Raw genomic sequence first — 19,590 nt, 5'->3', positions numbered from 1 at the left:
TTTTATATAGATCATTTGGGTGTAAACCAACTAGAGTAAATGTATGCATTGATTGACACTGTTATGTAAATTCAGTTGCTTATAAAATAGACCTACACCTTTAAAATTTGACCATTCTGATCATGCTGTAGCAGAATGTTCCTTTTTCAAGCATTAGCTGAAGAGTAATAAATGACAAGATGGACAAACTTTTCTCCTACCTCATTACTGATTAAAAGGTTTTATCAGACTTGTCTTATTAGAGGATACATTATTGTATACAAGAGTAAACAAGGCAACCAGGCAGGATGAAGTTTTGATAAGCGTCCATGGACCTAATGATCACCCCGAGGATATACTGCACCTATAGAGTTCCATGCAGTAACACATAGTTCTGACTGATATTTCACATGTATGTTTTTCTAATTCAGTGCAGTATGACAAGTCTGAGATGTAAGGCTAGAAGTTATTACATTCTTATAAAAATACAAATGTAAAGGAGAAGAGGATTTCTTATTTCAAAGTTATAGTGTTGTGAATATTACTTTACTAACATTACACTTTTCTTAACATTTTGTTTTGTTATTGTCTAATTACTATTTATATCATTTTGGCACCACAATGCCATTTTGTTTGTTTCCTAATGGCCTCTGTCATGTTGCTGATAGTTGTCAAGCAGGTGGCTATTACATGCTTATTTAATGAGTGTGGCTGTGTTATCAACAGATGAATGACTATAAAAGCTGGTGATGTGTGCGGTTGGTTATCTGATCATTGAATCAAAGAAACATTAAATCTTTCTTCAAAAATCAGAGTTTTGTTAGGGAGCATCTGTTTATTTTGTTTAGCAGCCTTCTCCTTTTTTGTACAACTTAGAATTTTCAAAAACTCTTTTGTTTTGTTTTGACGATCGAAATTCTGACTCACTATTCTGACCTTTGCCTGCTTTCAGACTACATTTTCACCTTGGCCTTTAAAATAAATAAACATTTATTTTCCAGTCCCAATTCATCCTTTTCAGTGGACTCGCCATGTGTCTCACTACATAGTGAGCTGGAGCTATCAATACAGAATAAAGAAAGTAGAAAAAAATAGCAGTTTATGATTACAATTCTAGCCAATGCTAATGAGTCAAATGATTGATGATTAATGAAGTTTGTAAAATAATTAATGCACTTTCACATTAATTAATATAGAAAAGCTAACATACTTAAGGTCATCAAATTAAGATCTAGATATATTTACTATTTTCCTACATTGACATTTTGGTTATTCTTCTTTAGTATTGTGCATAAATGCTTCAATAGTTTGTTATCTTGACAGAATAAACAAGAAAATAAAAATAAAAGATAAGTATCTTATTGTACATTTAAGGGTCTTAATTACAGTCATTGCTGAAAAAAGACCCTTAAATGTAAGCATCCAACATTTTTAATAATGCTTCCATTGGTTTCCTTAACTCTGTGCCCAAGTGGTCATGAGATTCTTGTTTTGTCAATGATTACAAAATGTACTTGTAAAATAAAACTTCAAGTGGGCACTAGTGTATCGCCCAAAGCACCAGCATATTAGAATATTTCCTTAAGATCTAACTTGTCTGTACTGTCTCTTCAAATGCTCTGAAGTTGCATGTACTTTGTGGGTGGAGCCCCAAGAGGCAGGGCTACCCTCATATCACTGCTGCAGGGTTCTCCCATTGGCTATTTATTGAAGCAGTGAGAGAATCCCAGCAGTGGATCATTGAGTTTGTTAAGGAGTTTGTAAGTATTATTATTCTGTCTTTGTGTGGCCTCACATTTGGCAAATCGTGGGTTGAGGGCTAATAACTTCAAACCGAAAGTCTTAACCACCTGTAATAATCAGGTTTAATTTTTGGGTTTGTGTTCACTTCTAATTTAAGCTGCTATATTTTACCATCTATGCCATCAAATCATTAGGGCCGTGTCAAGCATTTCTAGTGGCGTTGCCTATAGGTCACTACCTCTAGATCATTGGTGCGGTGGGATAAAAGGAGCAGCAAGGTGCTTGTTTCTTTATCCAGTCAATACCCTAAAGAAATTGCTACTCTTTTCTTTGTGTCTTTCTTACTTTCAGCTTCTTGCCTTGGTTTTGACTTCGATACATGTCTCTTTTCTGAGTTTTGGTCGCTATTTTTATTTGTTTTGTTAAGCTATTATTCATATCTCCTGGTTCTACTCCTACAAAATGTACCTATCAATTCTGAGGCAGGACATCACAGTAAAAGTAACTTATACATCACAAATGTAAGTTGGTTAAAATGTTCTGTAGATAAAATAATTTTATTTTAAACACAGAGTAGAACATTGCTGAAGTTTAAAGTGAGAAAACTAAAATTGCAGTTAAATAGAGAAAAAACATTTTTCCTTTTTTGTGTGCGTGTCTAAGATAACTTTGCTTGGTAGGTTTTGAATTTGACTTTTGCAAAACCCTGCCAATTCAGTAAGTGCTTTACTTTTGGAACATAAGAAGTGATCATATAAGAAACAGACTCTGAATAAACTACATAAAGCATGAATCAACAATCCCTGGAGATATCATCACCTCAATCAGTCAAATAAAGAGCAGGAGTAATTGCTGCTTTTCTCTTCTTTTACTACTCTTACAAATGGCGTCCCTTTGCAAGCAGAGCTTTCCAACAGGGTAGTGGTTAGGGGACTTGAGATGGCAAGGGCAGCTGACAATAAGAAAGGAAAAACAGTCTGCTGGCTTGAAACTGGAGCCGGCAGACAGGAAAATATAATGCGAGACAGGCATGCAGTCATATGATAGACTGAAGGTCAGAATCCAAAATAGACAGGAACACGAGTAAGACCATGGGGCAGGAAACAAAGTGAAAAACACGAGCAAAGATCACAAAGACAGAAGCACTAAAATGAAACTGAGCTCATCTTGAGGGTTTATAGGACTTAATGAATGAGAGGAAGATGGTTTCATAAGTGCACACACCCTCAGTATCACAAAAAATGTAAAAAGCAAACTAAATGGAGAGAAAGAGCAGGTGAACTGTATGGAGACAGAAGCAAAAAGCACTGAGGGAGAATGGCTGGGCGCAGATGTAGGCATGGCATTATAATTCTGAATTAAATTAAAACCAAATTATTACTAATTTATTATCAAGTGTACGGAGTACAGTAAAATTCTTACTTGCATGTGCTAATCCAGTAGACAAACCACATGCACTTCAGAACAGGCAATCCACCTGAAGCTAAGCATGTTTGGACCCAGCCAGAACTTGGATAGAAGACCATCTAGGAAAAGCTTTTGTTGCTGCCAGAAGAGGTGTTGGTGAGGCCAACAGGGGCACTTACCCTGTGGTCTGAATGTGGATCCCAATGCCCCGGTGCAGTGATGGTGACTCTCTGCTGTATAAATGGTGCCATCCTTCAGATGAGACATCCTTTGTAAAGAGTAATGTGTATCCCAATGTCCAGGCTAAACTGACCACCATGGCCTAGTCATTGTGGCCCCCTAATTATTCCCTGTCTCTAACTGGCTCTCTCTCTCACCACTTCACCACATAACAGCTAATCTGTGGCAAGTATACTTGTGCAAAAATGGCTACCGTCGCATCATCCAGGAGGATGCCACACATTAGTGGTGGTTGAAGTGGCTCCCCACTCACTGAAGTGCTTTAAGTAGTGAGAAAAGTGCTATATAAATGTAAAGAATTATTATTATTAACATGTAATCACAGGGTACTCCAGTCTATCCTGGAAGCAACAGTCACAGGGTAGGAAGGAGCATTGGGCAGGGTTACCGACCCACTCACTTGCTTGTGTATACAGTGCCAATTGTGAGTTGCTAAATAACTAATTATGCTTATCCCAATGGCATGAGAGAAGACAATAGAAGTATTCTGAATTAAATTAATGAGGTTGAGAATATTACGTAATACTTTGCAAACACTTTTAAGGAAGAAGACAGGGAAAACGAAATTCATTTTCAGGACAGGGTTACAGGGAGTTAAAAGATGTCTCTGAAGTATCAGGTACCTACCTACAATGAATATGATGCAAAGCACCCGAATAAACAATACACAGTTTTCTTTTCCATGGAATGCAAAGTCGAAAAATATGATGAAAAACCTCTGGTTAAGTATTTGTCTGTTCAAATCACAGCCTGGTTACGATCTGGGTGATATCCGAATGTCCTCCTTCTGCATGGATTTTTATATAGGTATCCCAATTTTGCTTCTACATCCCTAAGATACAGGTGTTATGTTCACTGGAAACAATAATATGGTCAGTGTTGTCAAAACAGGCTATGGTTCAAATGGAATGGATCTGTTTACATCAAAACAAGTTGTATAAGCTTCTGCCATGGCCTAGCTGATAAAATAAATAAAATAAAAAAAAAATCTGGACCAATTACAGGACAGCATCTATTTTCTGAGACAGCCAATGTCATTTAAGACACATTTTTCTGTAAGATATTAATTCAGTTGAAGGCAAAGCTTACTAGACTACTATGAATTTTCTCATTAATTACTGACCAGCCATCCAAAGGGGCTCTCCCACCACCTGTACTACCATAGAAAATTACTTCTGACCACCTCATATGTCTACTGTCCCTACCAGTGACTACATAAAACACTTAAGAGTACGAGTAACAGGCCAAAAAACCCACAAATATTAAATTCAACTGGACTGATCAGTGAGCAGAGAAGTTAAAAGTAAAAGCAGCGTTTTAGCCATTAGGAGTATTACTTGCAACACAAATTGACAGAAAACAGATCGGAAGTTAACAGGAACTAATGCATTGTGATTATTTGGTCAGAATGTTTTTTTGTAATTGCGATTTGTGCACTGGAGCAGCAATAAAATTCAAACTTCATCAGTTCTGCAAACTCTATGTATGAAATGGTCACAAGACTCCATCCTGAAAGTACCAAATCCTAGGCAGAGGCTAACCCAGTCAGAACGGTTTTTCGTATAGTGATGTAATTTTCAATCCACATAAAAAACAGAGTCAACAAAGTGAATGGTCAGTGGTGCAAGGATGAAAAAGAGGTGCAAGAAGAAAATTATTTGTAATAATTTTCTGTATTGTGACTCACTATTTTTACAAAAGGGGCTGCTTCTAAATCAGATAGACTGAACAGCATCAGCAGAAAAAAACACACAGGGATCCATTTTTACTCTTAACTTGCAGCACTATGTTACACAGCACATACATTTCACTTAAGCTGAATGTGTATACAAACACTGCAAACATGAGCAGATTTCTTCACCAATTCATATTTGGCCATTAAGACCTGGTAGTGCAAATGCAGCACTTCTGTGCTCACATTGCTTTTGGACTTCTAATTGGTGTCACCCACATGATAGAAGGAGTTTGGTCAATAAAAGGGGGTGTTTGTCAAGGGCACTTTGCCGAACTATTGTGTGTCCTGCCTCTACAAATGCTTTCTGTCACGTACTCTTTTACTAATCTTAGAGATTGTTTTTTTATTCCTCACTTTACCTTCTTTTGAGATTCACTTTTTGCTTTGTGCCTACTTTGATGCCTTTGCATATTTTCATTTGAATATATATGTATTGCCCATTCTTTGGATGCTTTCTTTTATAATTTGCCCAATTTTCTGGTTGTCTGTTTAAGATCTTCTATTTGCCTTTTAGAGTGCACTTTCTTTTTAATTTTTTTTAAACATTTTTTTAATTTTATTAAAATCAAATAACATTCCATAAAAGCAAGTCAAGTTTAACAAAATTAGGTCTGAAACAAATCAACCCTCACCCATGAGACAGAGAGCTAGGCCAGCAGAGTAAAAATGTAATAATAGTAAAAATAAGCAAATAAATAAATGAATGAATCAAAATAAATAGAATAAAAATGAGGGGAGAGAATCTGCTTCCTCAATTTAAATGCTTATTCTAAAATGTTATTGATTAGTTTTGAAAAAGTTTTATACAGATGCTCTAAATGAGAATTTGATTGTTTCCGAACTTAGATAACATATAACATCAGTTACCCAATGACTTAAAAGAGGTGAGCTAGCATTCTTCCAGTTGAGAAAGATAAGTCTACGTGCCAATGCGTGCCGTTTGTTTGTCCTTCTCCACTTTAAGCCTATCTGGAAGTATACCAAACACAGCTGTTAGTGGATTAAGAGGGATTGTGACGCCAAGGCTGTCTGAAAGGCATTTAAAGATTTTGGTCCAGAACGATGTTAATTTGGTGCAGGCCCAAAAAATATGGCCCAATGAGGCTGGAACTTGATTGCAGCGTTCGCAGGTTGGATCTTGCCTTGGAAACAATATGGACAATTTTAAAGAAGACAGATACGCTCAGTCAGTATATCATTTTAAGTTGAATAAATGTATGCTTTGCACATATGGAGCTTGAGTGAATTCTGTGCATTGCTACCTTCCATTCCTTTTCTTAGATGTAAGAGATCATTTTCCCACTGTACTTTGGGATCTTTGAAACAGAGGGACTTTAAAATGTTTTTTTATATATTATAGAAATGCTGTCCGAGTCCTCAAGACTAATCAATATTTTTTCTAGAATAGACGTAGGTGGGAGGTGAGGGAAACTGGGCATCTTGCACTTTCATTCAAGACTAAATTCACACTGCCAGCCATGTACCATACCACAGAAGTATCATATACAAAATAAATACAACACAAAAAAAAAACACACACAAACACAGTGCATCTAACACTTTTGATAAACTAGCAAAAACCTCTCTCCGAAATTCTAAGCATAACTTTGCTAACAAGTCCACATGACTAACCATTCATTGTACACAGACTACGAGCACTGGGATTAATTCCCATGCAAAGAACATTAACATTGATTGCAGCCTCTGGAATCCAAACAGGACTTGTGCTCAAACAGCATAAACATTGTGTACATCTGGAACAACTTTCTGCACAATAGAATTTGACTTTTGTACTGTTATGAGACTATTTCATCTGTATCATGAAATGCTATGTATAATTTTAAAAAGTCAGAAAAGATATAGTAAAAGGAAAGATCAAGATCTTTTTCATTATATTTTAATACTGTATGTTAAATTTTGAGCAGGGGCACTCAAATGGTTCATTTTGAAATATACCAAAATTAGAGAGCTAAAGCTTACTACATTAATTCAGTTGGAAACATCAGAGGTTTATAAGCAACTGAGTAATATTAGCATCAAATTAAAAAATATTGCCTGTTTGTCTGTGTTTAAGCTAAACTTTATTCAGGTGCCATTTTGCAAATTTGTTTAAATTTTTTAAGATAAAAAAGGTGGCAGCAGTAGCCATAGTGAAAGCTAGTGCGGTCTGAAATAAGAAATGACCAACTGATAAACTACTCACTCTTGATGTATCTGAGAGGTAAAAAGAGCACTTTGAGGACCTCCTAACCCAATATGGTGGCATAGCCTTCCCCTTGAGGTTAACACCTGAAGCATTGGTTGGGGTCAGCTCCATCTCTGTAGATGAGGTCACTACAGTTATAAGAAACCTGTATTGTGAAAATGTTGTAGGAGTGGCTGAGATTTGATAATGAATATTGGGGGGATCTTTATACTAAAATCCTTCATCAATGTTGTGAGGATTTAAAGACTGGTGTAGCAGACCTCATTTGAAAAAACGGTTTGTTCCATTTACTGAGGGATCACACTCTTCAGCCTCCCTTCAAAAAGTCTCTGTCAGCATAATGATCATAATCCAAGGGCTGAACCCTTAAATTCAAGAGGAGCAATGTGGATTCCATCTTGGCCCCAGACCAGTGAACTGACTCTTTACACTTGCACAAATATTTGAGAGTTCATGGGAGTTTGCCAGTTCTGGGTACACTTCCTTTGTGAATTAGGAAGATGCTTATGCACCCTTTGAATTCCAATGTGTGTCATTGTACCTGGTAGTAAGAGTATTATTTCCATATTTATTTAATAGGTTGAGACCTTTCATTGTAGGCATTGGATTCTGCCAAAGGAGCATTGGGTCTCCTCTTCTTTTCATGATTTTCCAGACAGAAGATCAAGGCACACTGAGTAGCATTAATTACTGGGAAAATGTAATTTTATGTTCTTTTCTAACTTGCTTAATCAGACCAGAGTCATGGGGATCTGGAGCCTTTCCCAGCTAGCTTGGGGCACAAAGCAGGAAGAAAACCTGGGTAGGGCACCAGTACATTACAGGGTGAACATATGCACACACACCCATACACAGACACACTTACACACTACAGCCACGTTAGTATTTCAAATTCACATAGACCTGCATGTCTATGAACAATAGGAGGAAACTGCCGTACCAGGAGGAAACCCACAGAGACACATAGAGAACATGCAAACTCCACACAGGGATGACCCAAGACATGAACCCTGGTCTCCTTACAACGAAGCAGTAGCTACCACTGCACCCCAGTAAAATGATCAAAACAGAGATGCGACAATAGCCTGTTACTGCTATTTATGTTGTCTTCATGAGTTACCATCAGAGCTGTATATTGCTGGAAGTAATCAATCATCCAGTCTCTGTACTTCTTTCCAAACCAAGCCACCTGGACTCAGCTGAACAGTGGAAAGGAAAGCTCACTGACAGACAAGAAACTTGCCCATTTTACTATCGTGCAAGAGACTCTTATCTGGGTTATGATGAAAAAAGAAATGTCAAATTATACAAAATACAAATTAAAACACAAATTCAAATTATACAAAAATTTGGGTTTGAGTACCATATTAAAAGTAGGTAAATATTTTAATATACTCAAATATAGATTAAAAGTTTAAGTACACTTTGTATACTTCACTATCATTAATATTGTTGCTTGCAGTGTATCAGCAAAGCATGCAGCCCTCACGTCTCATGCACTAACGCAGTCTTCACTTGGAAGACATGGCCATTCACAAAGAATAGGAATTTCTGTGCCTGGAAAGTGACATAATAAATGAGAAAAGTGGGACCGGGACACTTTACATATCTCTAATGCATATGTGAAACCCATACAAAATCACTCTTGATTACTTAAACATGTTAAACACACTTATTACTTCATAGTTCTCCTCTAGCCCTCTGCTCCACTGTGTGCCTTTCGGCTGCAAAAGACAGAAGGTCAGTGCCCATCTATATCTTATATAATTTGAGGCACAGTGAGTCTATTTGTGTTCCACAAATGGAGCTTACTAAATGTTGCACTGTAATGATATTTAAGAATTTTGTCTCTATTATATTTTTTATTTGCTGAACACTTGCCTGAACAGCAACTTAAAAATTCTGATACTAAGTAAAACAATGATTTAGAGCAAAAATTTAAAACAATTCACAAGAAGCATAGGTTATAAGTTAAAAAATAGCAGCTTGTGGAAGGCTGATCAAGTGTGTGGAGCAGCCCAATTTGAGACAGTAAATTTATACAGCAGGGCAGCAGAGAGTCAAAAAATAACATACAAATGGGAACAACTAAATGGGACTTTTCTGCCTTTACAGATTCAGCAAAAATATAAAACATGTAACATTAACACTTATTTTTCATTATGCAATTGGTTTTAGCCAGCAACCTTCAAATGACACATGTTGGTTGATGTAGCTAAGTGTGCTTTCTTGACCCTGAAAAAGTTCTTTAAAATGATTAATATAAAGTTGTTAGAATGATATTTAGCTGTGGTAGCCACCTAAGATGGGTTTAAATGTAAGTGATCAACGTAGGCTTCAGCATTAATGTTTGCAGTGCTCCATCTCTTAAAATGTATTCTGTAATGCATGCAGTAATAAAATGAATTACATTTATCATTCCAACAGATGCCGCATCACAAATATTTGCAGTATTAAAACACATTACATCTATCTTTCCAAGACATGGTGCAACATAAACATCAGCACTGCTTTTATGAATATACCGGTAATGGTGCACTTCACAATAACATGCAGTGAATACACTTGAATTGGGCATTCATAGTTTTCATCCACTTTCTCTGTACGTTTAGCATTTGTTTGCTCGGAGGTTGATGCACTTGCTGCTTCGTGAACAGCTCTTCTTTTCTCCACCCTAGCGGCTCGCTTCTTCTCTTCTTATTCTTAACTCTTAACTCAGAGTTTCTGTTGCAATTTCTTAGTAAGTTTTTTTAAATTTTTCACTTAAGTTGGCACTTAAGTCTCCAATCTGCCTCAGGAATGATTTAAGTTATGAAGAGGTAGGAGAAGTGAAAGGGATATTGGTAGGGATGAGAACGGCGTCCGTACGTATGTGCCGCACAGCAGCTCTGCTGGCCGCTGCCGAGAGTTGATTCTAAAATAAAATAAAATAAAAATAAAAAGAGGAATAACCTTTGAGGTCAGTCATCACCCCGAAAGTGGATAGTAGATGTCACATAAAATATGTGTACCAAATTTCGGATCAATACGTCAAACGGTTTGCAAGCTACAGGTGATTTAAAATCCTGGACAGACAGACAAAACAAATAGCCATGGTAGCGTATTATACAGAAAGATAACAGAGACATGGCATCCGGTCAGACACATAGAAATATAGACACACAGATACTTGCCCTTTAATTAAGGTGGAAAATAAAAAATAAGAAATATGACAGTTATTTCCCATTATATTTAATGAGAAAGAAAAACAGCTTTTGTTTGCTACGGTGAATGCTTAACAGTTTTATTATAAAACAACATCAAATCAGGGATCTCAGGTTCAGGACTGAAATGGAACTGGATCAGGAGCAAACCCGTACTTTTAGAGCATGGGAGACCTGTTTAAAATCTGTTGTTGGTACACCAGTTAAGCAAAAATGCACAGCAGTGCTGTAGAAAAATGTGTCTGCTCTATAAATGAAGAGACAAATAATTAAAAATTACATAAAAGTTTAATGTGCAAAATTCATGTAAAATGCAGAAGTATTACAGCATAGTTTGCATTTATTTTTAATAGGGATTTTTTCATATAGTTTCAAATTATATCGGAATAGTGATGTTTGATCTTCTTGCCCTAGATGATAATAACATATTCCTCGTCTAAGTCTTCTTGTTTCAAGCTTAAACTAAATGTAAAAGCTAAGTGTTCTTCCCAATATTTGTGTTTTATGTCTTCAGACATTTGCTTGAAGGTGCAAAAAGAAAATCTTTAAGGGAGTGTGTGCCCCCTGCCAAATACTGCTTCCACATAAATGTTTTATTAAAACACATTTTCCCCACCTAAACCCATGGTGGCCATCTCCTATGTATCTTGCTCTTCTCTTCTTTCTAGAATTTTACATGTGTAAATTTCACCTGGCTTTTACTGTAACATAGTTAAGAAAACTAACATGTACTTTTATCTCTATTCTTGCATGAAAAACTGTAAAATTTTAGGTAACACTTTAGATTAGGTACTGCAAAAATGCATTTATTACCAATTTACTCTTATTTAATGAGACCTTTTGGCCCTCATAACCCTTATAAAACATGAGTAGATATGTCATTCATCTCTGTGCAGTGTGAAATATTGACATAATGGTAAAATGACTTGTTAATGTAAAGGATTATTAGAACTTAAACTAAATATGTAATATCAAGAAAAATGTGTCTCACGCATGCCTCCTCAGACCACACCAAAGTTAACTGTTGTTAGAAGGTCACGTTACACCGATGAATAAACACTTTACTGAGGTGTTGGAAGTGTTATGAGGACCCAAAGAAGTTTTTGTAAATGGTCATTGCCGCCCTTCCTATCCCAAAACTAGATTAAATCTAGAGTATGTAGGTGTAGAAAATAACTGCTTCGATAACTTCGATAATTTCACACTTGGTCAGAAATTTACTGATCAGGATGACTGATGTGCTGGGACATTACTGCATGTAACACTCCTTGTCTGTCTACAACCTTAAACACACGCATACAGTGATCTTGTAAATTTTGTTTGACATTTCTAATACAACTATCCAACATAACAACAACATTTATTATTTTATTACTGCACAGATGTACATATACTATGTGGATAAAAAGGGCGTGCCCCACACCATCTAACAATATGTGTTCAAAAATGGATTATTGGGTACATATATTGGAAATGTTGTATAGTACTGTATTCTCTTCTTCTTATTTGTACAGTACTATTTGTAAATGTGTAAGAACTTTGTGTTTGTTTTCTGAGACGCGATCTATATGAGAATAAATCGAAACTTAAACAATTAGTGTTTTCTTAATGTTTATAAGTTTGTCACAGTAAGACACTCTTCAAGTATTTTTCCAGATGGAAAGTAATAAGGAAGTAAGAAAGGCTGTACCGTACAGACTCCAGTAATGTTGTGTGGTATACCGATGCTGAAAAAGTATAGAAATACCAGCATTCTTAAACCGTATTATACCAGCACTATGCTAACATCAGTACCGAAAATATACGGTTGCGTAATGGCACCTACTGCTTTGGCCCAAGCTCTTCAAGGCAATATTTTTATATTAGTGCGCTCAAAACTCCACTGGGGAAACCCGCCTCAACTTCTCTGCATTAGACCATGTGTATATGAGCACTAGAGCAACACCAAGGGGGTATGAGGGTATATCATTATAATATGCATATACCAGTTTGCTCGATAACTGAAAAAGTCTGGTAGTTGGGTTGCCTCTGACCCTGGGTGAGCAGACTGTGGTGGGGCAGTGAGGTGTGTGTGCAGGTTGGGGTAAGGTAGCAGCTGGGATCAGCCATCCATTCCTTGCTTCAGAATTGTTCCACTACTTGTCCCAAGATGCAAAAGCTGGTATCAGTACCAAAGTCAATATTTTACTGTTTATTTAACACTAGTTTCAAGTGTCTCAAACTCTGCATAATCTAATGTTTCTTATTCATTACAACTTTTATATTGCCCTAACCACCCATTATTAAGCCTGCCAATACAGTTCAGGTTTGAATGGCACTTATCCTGGCTACTCTGTACATGAGGTTGGAACCAAGGTGCAAAATACAAAATAATTGTGATTGGTCTGGGAAACCCCTAATTAAGCCTGTGAACTCCATGTGGGCTTGAAAATCAAAATGGTGGGGGAGGTCCGTGAAAATAAAATTTAAAAGCATTTTATTGTATTATAAATCACTGAGAGTCCATGTCTGGGTTTGTGAGGAAGTGCTGTGGCAGTCGGTGACAGTTCATCACAGGCTGGGCATGAAGGTAGCAGTTTTTGGTGGGGTTTGATGACTGAGTGACAAACTTTGAGTGGCACCAGCCCATCCAATATGGAAGATACTATAAGTACGTCTTTGGACAAGCCTCAAGAGTATTCAAGTAAAAGTAGAGAGACCTTCCAAGAAAACATAACAACAGGAGCCCCACATATGCATTAGTGATTGCCTTTATTGTAACTAATTTTGCAGATTTTGCATTTATTTTTCATAATGTTCCATAAATAAAAAAAACAACTTTGCAATACTATTAGATTTGACATCTAAACTTGATACAAAGATAACTGACAGATTGGGGCACAAAAGTACAGTAAATTGATTCCAGGGTTGTGCATCAAAAAATGTCTTGGTTATGTACTGTAAAATACAGTTTTTCAGACAGTGACATTTTTTGTGTGTGTTACATTTAGTTGCTATTTTCATAAACAAAGGTATTTAACCATATAATTAGGTTCTTTTAAAATTTGGAATGTTATACTCGCATATAGGACAGTAGCTGTTCATTTTTTGGTATGTCATTTAGGTACAATAATGACACAAACCCCTTAGGACATAAGAGGTTAAGGAGAATTAAACTGTGATGGTTTCTGGTGTTATGGTTTCTGTTTTACTATTCTTTTATTGGATTCCCAGGTTTTAACCTCCGCTCACAAATTCAGGTGCTCTTCTTGGTTTGGGTTATTCACTTTATTGCTTTTAGGTTTTGCTTTGTATGGTTGGTTTGGGACCAGAGGGTTAGCAGTTTTCCTCTCCTCATTTGTTGACATTGTGGACTTTTTGTCATAAATCAGGTTTCTACATTATTTACACCAAACTGTTCCTTGATCTTAAAAAAAAGATTTCAGTATGGTTTTCAGTGTTTCTGAGAACATGGAATTTAGCAGTTGTATTAATCTCTATGTTTATTGTGTTTTTCACATTGTGAAAATGATTCATGTTCTCCCACAATGCCATCTTGTTTTCCCTATGGGCACAGCTGTGTTACAGACTGGTTGTCAGGACATGAGGTTACGTTGCTCTGAGATGGTACTCAGGGGTTACGCAATATTTAAATTCAACAAAGACTGGATTCTGAAGGGGGAGAAAAAAAACTGCGTAATGTAATATTGCTAGTTTTTTTTTCCTAGTTATGACATTTTTTTTCTGTCCTCTGATTACAGTTTGGCTCTTGTTACATGTACCTTTTTGGGCTATAATTATTTGGCATTTAATTTTTATGTCCCCAGGTTTAGACCCCCAAGTGCATTTTGATTTCCAATTCTGTTTTCTCTGTAACTTACTGTCACCTTGCACTAGCAGTACACTTTTATTATATTTAATTTATTTATATTCATTTTACTACCCACTCTGATCAGAAAAGTGATTTCTAAACTTGTGTAAAACCTCGCCCTATTACTATGGCAGTAAGAACAAGCTCAAAACATAAAATCGTGACTGTAAGTGAACATAAATTTAATTTATCATTTTCATAATGAATGAATCATTATTTGTTGCAATTTAACAGGACACACTAAGAGTCATTAAATGTGTTGCTGACTCAGACCTAAGTTACATTACAATAATAGCGTAAAGGAGAAACAAAACCAGACCTGGCCAGAATTCATTTCTCAAGTGCCAACAATCTTCATACATACAAGAAAAAAAAGAAAGAACAGAGATGGCCATTGAGTGTGCTTTGTACTTTATGAATTCTTGCTGTGTTTTATTTTTTGTATTTATGAGGACATTTACCTTGTTCCTACAATGCCTAAAGCAGCCACTGCCAAAATATGGTAATGCATGGATGATACAATCATTTACTCACGTGAGGAAATCGACAAAAATGATTAACAGATCATGGACTGCCATCAAATGAAACACAGACATAATTAATCCTGTAATGGCAGAGACCTAGAATACATGCAAGAAATAAGCCAAAAAGAGTCTGTGAGTGATTACACGGAGACACTAATTTTAGATTTTTATTTTTAATTTCTTTTTTCAGATCTGTAATGTATATTTGTCTATTTATACATCCATCCATTTTCTAAACCCGCCTGTTCCAGCAGCATCAGGTGCAGAGCAAGAACCAAAACATTGCTGCAGTCCATCAAATGCCAGATCAAAGTACTGATTAAAAATTGTGAAACAAAATATTCTTTCTAATATGGCGTTTACCCCTGCTACAGAACACTTTATTTACATTTTCAAAGTAAATGTTAAATAAAGCACTTGCTAGGTGTTTGCACTGTGGAATTTCCCTTCTGTATTGTAGATCAACAATGTGTGGCTTAATTAAGTGCACTATAAAGCAGTAAGGTAGTGCTGTGCTTAGTATGGCTGTTTAACAGATCCATTGTCAAGAGTTCAAGTCCTGTACCCGGGAGTTGTTCATATGGAGGTGTTCTCCCTGCGTCTGTGTGGTTTTCTTATCAAAGATGTGCTGGAAAGGGTGACTATAAATTGACACTGTGAGTGAAGGAATGCTGTGATAGGCCGGAACCTTGTCCAGGGCTTTTTCCTACATTGTGCCCAGTGCCACTGGGATAGGCTCTGGTGCCCATGACCCTGAACTGAATTTGTTGGATTTCAGGATGTTTATATTGCTAAGCCAAAACTTTGGTACCTTAAATCACTTACAGTCTGAGATCAACAGAACAGCAATGAAACCATCTGCTCTGGGTAATCTTACAAAAAAAAAGTCATCTCACAGTATTGATAATGCTATAGGAAGATGATCACAGGTGAGACACACAACCAGAATTAACAGGAACCATAAGGCAGGACGTTTTCAGCAAGCAATGTTAGGCCTGTAATTAATACTCCCCCAACCTACACATACATGGATTGATGACAGGTCTGGCCACAGGAGTCATAAATGTATGGCGTAAGTACATGACAACCCTGGCCTAAGCCCTGTGCCTGCTGTCAGAAATGTGTGGGATCAGTATGCAGCTGGTACGCAAGAACTGTGGCAGCCCTGAAGACTCTTTGAAGACTAGTATGCAGCACAGGCAGCCTCAGCATCGTCACAAATGTGTGGGCCAGGCCTGGAAGCGGAGTCCTTCTAGCCAGGAATGTGTGGGACCAGTACACAACAGTGCAGTGATGGAAGTCAGAAGTGTGTGGGCACAGCATGCAAGAGGCATTTTGCTTTCAGTGAGATGTAGGCAACTCTCTTCTGACAGAATGAAAAACAAGGGCTAACCTCAGCACAAGCCAGAAGTAGAACAGGCAAACTCTTTTGTAATACGCTGCAAGATTATATGTTAGCTGCTAAAAATGATTGTTTATATTATTTTTCTTCTAAATAAATTCTTTTCTATTTTGCACAATAAACATTGAGATAAACCACACCATTTGACATGGCAGAGCTCAGCTCCTGTAATACCAAACAAAATGATTTTGTGAGGCTGACCTGTATAACAAAGCACAAGCAAGTCTAATTCTCTTACAGTTGAGTTGTAGCGACACACGTGTTGAGCCATCATTCATATTCACCAAATGCACTTGACTAACGGTACAACCGAAGGCCCAAATAAGCCATTTTGTAAATCAAAGTCTGTTAGAAGGGACCAGAAGGCATTTAAGGAACCTTAGCCATTCAACGGCTTTCTTGCTGCATATTTTTTTTTTTTTACCACAAATGTTTGTTATGTAACATGATATGTAATTTTATGTTTCATTAAATGTATATCTAGAACCATGATTCCCTCCATTATGTTTTTATAATCATTATATATGCAAAATTCAAGCCTATGGGTACAAAGATCATTTCAAACTTCTCCTTAATTCCCACACTACTATGTGATACATAAAACTACTGGACATTGTGATTCATATCAAACTGAGGTAAATGGTTTATTTACAAATACCTTTGCAGAAAAACTAATACATTAAAATTTATGACAAATAACCCATGTTACATACAGTATAATCAAATTTCACACCAAAAATGTAGCTCACATTTTTCTGCCGTCATAACAAATGTTCCAAACTTTTGCAAAAACTATTGAGATAAAAGAAGAACATGCTCTGCTATGCTTATGACTAGCTCCAAAATGTAACACAAACAATTTTACAACATCATGCAATAAAAGTGCAATGGTTAACATATTTACAATTGCAGGGTCAACAGGTTAAGTAATTTGTGCTGACTTACGATATAGGGTCACAAGCTGGACGGGCTTGAACCAATAGCAGTGTGCTTTACAGTCCATGACACTGTCTAGTAAGCCATGCCACCTGCTTACAAAAATCAGTCACTACTGACAGGCTGTAACAACTGCCTGCCTAAACCTGAGCTTCAGAATCCACATTTCTCTGAAGTCCTATAGTGAAGATAAACAAAGGTACTTTTCAAATTCCTCAATATTCTTGTTGTTTCCGATTCTCTGAATGATGCTTTGTTCAAAGTACATGTTTTGTTGGGATTGTGAAATCTATACAACTTCTATAAAGATTTTAGCCAATTATGTCAAATGTTTGAAGAGGTGCTTAATAATAAGGTTACTCAGCAGTGTGGATCATCCTTCAAGGTATGCCTAAAATTACTTTGGAGCTTTACATTTTCACCAATTCATTTTCCAGACCTTCTTGACCCAGTTGCTTGGAAAGATTTACATTTTGGAAAGCACTTTATTTTTTAAAATTTTGACCATACATGTAAATCCAAGTTCACGTGTATGAAGAGTGGAAAGCAAGGGTAAGCCACACTTGGTCCAGTTGTCCACACAAAACAAATGACTGACAGCAGCAGAAGCCGCTTGGGCACAGACGGACGTGGGCTTCTTCTTGACTGCACGTCTGTATGAACCTCATGGGACTTTTAGCTTTGTTCCTCCGAAAAGAATTAGTCCATCCATCTGCTCACCTGATTATCCAGTTCAGGCTGGCAGCTTTTGGGTGCAAGACACCTAACTCTCAAGGCAGTCATACACGCACATCTAACCTAACACGCCCGTCATTACCGTTTGCAATAAAAAAAGGTGGGGTGGGATTCCAACATTACAGTATTTGGGAGCACATTTGTCAGCAACGATTACTGTCGAGCCATTCTATAAAGCTGCCTTTGGAGTCGTGGGCAGACGGAGCCCATCTTTCTGACATCAACTTCAAGTTAAGTTTTATCCATGAACGGGTCGGTAGGACTGAACTGGACAAAGTCGCGATTCTTCGCTTGTCCATCCGTTTTCTCAGCACGAAGTCCCCGGCACTGATCTTGGAGACTTGAATCTGTCATATAGCTGCATCAGCTGCAAGGTGATGACCAAGTAATCATTTTTTAACACATAGAAAATCACAATACTGACTGGGCTGCTTTATCTTGAGGTTTCTTAGTGTTAACGGACTCTGCAAATATCGATTAAAAATGCTAACGCTTACCGAAAAGCACTGTTTGGCGAATGAAGATCGCACGACAGGTGATGAGCCAGTAATTATGTACTTATTACCAAAGAGAAGAAGCTTAAATGGTCACCCGGAATATGGCTCTTAAAAATATAAAGTAATTAACTCACCTGCTATTCATTATTTTTCCGCATTAAAGTTCAGGGTCAAAAAATAAAAAAGATGTCTCGGCGTATCATTACAATTCTTATGCGAGCTGCACGTGCGATTAAAGGACATTGCGTCATTTTAAAATAAGCAATGTTGATAACATTAGGGAACGATGATACGGGGAGCTTTCTTCTCTTAAAATTATGGCACTTCAGCCTGCCCTAGAGATCCTTGTGAAACATTACATTTTTTAAAAGCTTCGTAATATATGATTATTGCGTCAAAATGACTACCGATAATGTACTGGACGTACTGGGTATAGCGAGGGCGCATGTACTTACCTTTCGCCTTAAGTGTAACATGCAACTGTTTCAAGGAGTTGGATCCACCAGAGAGGAAAGTCACATGTCAGTTGGAAGTCGTTAAGAAAATCTCCACGCAGACAGATGTTTCGCGAATGCTAGGGAGACTTTGAATAGTTGAAGACGGAGATATAATCTTTCCAGTGAACTGAACAGTTCGCACTTCACTTTCTTCCAGTTAGCGCCCCAGCTTGGCTACTTTGTTCGTATTTGGTTCTGCAGGCTTTAGGGTAATCTGTGCAAGGCAATCGATTCCCGCAGTACCGATTGTCACCATGGTTTAGCGTTCAACAAAGCAATACCTGCTAACTTGACTCTAAAATGCTGCGAATGTCTGTTTTCGCTGGGTCCGACTTGCTGTATTTCCAGCGCCGTAGCGAGACCCCTTAAAAGGCCAACACGCATTCCATTTCTCTGTTGACACTGTCGCCTTGTTTGGATTTCTCGCTGACCTCCTGCTCTGTATCTAATGCACACACACACTGCTAAAGCTTCACAATTCCGGACAGCTATTGTTTCCACATCCACTACGGCAGTGGATGCACCGAATGAATGACACGGTCGATGTCGAAGCCTAAAGGTTTTGAACCGATGCTTTGATGAGGCACTTTGTGCCTGTGTTTGCTAAGACGATAAAGTAGAGCCTCTATCCGCAGA

The 19,590-nt window shown here is 37.3% G+C and overlaps 1 protein-coding gene across 1 annotated transcript in view; it reads right to left on the bottom strand.

The window, feature by feature from the left end:
• Positions 1-19,584, bottom strand: part of gprc5ba (G protein-coupled receptor, class C, group 5, member Ba) — a 90,150-nt gene extending 70,566 nt beyond the window's left edge. Inside the window, exon 1 of the mRNA XM_039773803.1 lies at positions 18,913-19,584. The gene's annotated coding sequence lies outside the window, so the exon portion shown is untranslated. The remainder of the gene's footprint in view (positions 1-18,912) is intronic.
• Positions 19,585-19,590: the final 6 nt, after the last annotated feature.

This window comes from Polypterus senegalus, chromosome 13 (assembly GCF_016835505.1).
Source record: "Polypterus senegalus isolate Bchr_013 chromosome 13, ASM1683550v1, whole genome shotgun sequence".
Lineage (NCBI taxonomy): Eukaryota > Metazoa > Chordata > Cladistia > Polypteriformes > Polypteridae > Polypterus > Polypterus senegalus.
Note: the sequence above shows the minus strand (reverse complement) of the source record. Positions and strands in the feature narration are given on the sequence as shown.